The sequence below is a fragment of the Macaca fascicularis genome, chromosome 18 (genome assembly GCF_037993035.2).
Source record: "Macaca fascicularis isolate 582-1 chromosome 18, T2T-MFA8v1.1".
Taxonomy (NCBI): domain Eukaryota; kingdom Metazoa; phylum Chordata; class Mammalia; order Primates; family Cercopithecidae; genus Macaca; species Macaca fascicularis.
In genome coordinates this window covers 18,412,851-18,414,499 of record NC_088392.1, presented here as the reverse complement: position 1 = coordinate 18,414,499, position 1,649 = coordinate 18,412,851, and positions in this window count along the sequence as shown.

The following is a 1,649-nucleotide window of genomic DNA, read 5'->3' as shown; positions in this document are numbered from 1 at the left end:
TGCTATGGTGAGGCTTGAAAATAAAATGTGAAACTTCCTAGCAAAAGGCGTGGCATATAGCAGATTTTCAGTAAAGGACTCTGTCTCCACTTCTTGCTGCTATTCTAGGAAGTTTGGAGGACTTCCTCTAAGATATTGCTGTAATTATTACACACAAATCACCAAAGCACACTTGCCAAATACTTTGGTTAGATTTATGCCATAGGCACAACTACAGCAAGTGCTGTCATCACCATTTTCACCATCTTCAAAGTTGATTACAGGCAAGATGTAGTGGCTCATGCCTGTAATCCCAACGCTTTGGGAGGCCAAAGCAGGAGGAGTGCTTAAGGCTGAGTTTGAGACCAGCCTGGGCAACATAGTGAGATCCCATCTCTACAAACATAAAAAAAAAGTTAGCTGGGAGTGGTGGCACATACTGATGGTCCCAGCTACTCAAAAGGCTGAGGTGGGAGGATCACTTGAGCCCAGGAGTTTGAGTCTACAATGAGTTATGATTGCGTCACTGCACTCCAGTGTGGGTGACACAGCGAGACCCTGTCTCTTAGAAGAAAAAGTTGATGATTGACTCAGGAACAGTGGGAAAGGGAACATGGGGCCTCCTGTTGCCCTCTCATTTGCCTATTGAGTGGCTTTGGGAAAGGACACAAAAAAAACAAAGCCAAGTGTGCTAACTTCCCCAAAATAACCTGGGCCCTTTAGCCTCAAAGTGGGGGAGCAATTTCTGAGCCATCCAAATGGAATTGTGAAATAGATGAGTCTGATATTGAGTGTTTTCAATCTCCTTATCTGTGTCTCCTTCTTTCTTCTCTCATCTAAGTTGCAGGCCACCATTTTTTTTCCTTTTTTCCTATTAAAACTTGATCTCAGGAAAATAAAAATTGATTATCAGTAACTTTAAGGTATGGGACGTTGGTGTACCATTCTCTCGATATATACATGATTCTTCCTCAATTATTCATTACCAAGAAGATGGCAGAAGTGTTTAGAAAGGCAGTGATCTTCTTTGCCCCTGAAACCACCCCAGAGGACAACTCTGCCCTTCACTTTATCTACTCTAAAAGCTGAGATGATTGATTTTCTTGGAACCATGGATCCCACTCAGGAAGTCCCCCTACCCTGGAGCACTGTCGTCTGAGAAGGCCTTAAAAGTGATTCAGTGAATTCAAAAATACCACTGTGGTGGAGACAAAGTACAGACGGTCCCCCATTATGATGGTCCGACACAATTTTTCGACTTTACCTTAGATTTATTGGAGCATTAAATGCATTTTCAATTTATGATATTTTTGACTTACAATATTTTTGACTGAATTACCAGGGAGCTATCAGGACATAACCCCATTATAAGTTGAGGAGTGTCTATAATCAACGAGGCTTCCAAGATTCTGCCTCCAGGAGAGACATGTGGGTAGGAAGCGTTGAGGACCACTGTTAACTTACTTGTACCTCGTACAGCCCAGAGTCTTAGGACAAAGACATTCTGATTGGTCTTTCAACACTGTGGCTATGAAGTTCATTCCAAAGAGTGACTCTCCAGAATTATGGAGTTATAATGACCATCCGTGTTAGTTGAGATGCAAGTTCATATATACAGTCTCAAGAAGCAGAGACACGTAGTTGAAGAGTCCTAAAATAATACCCTTGAT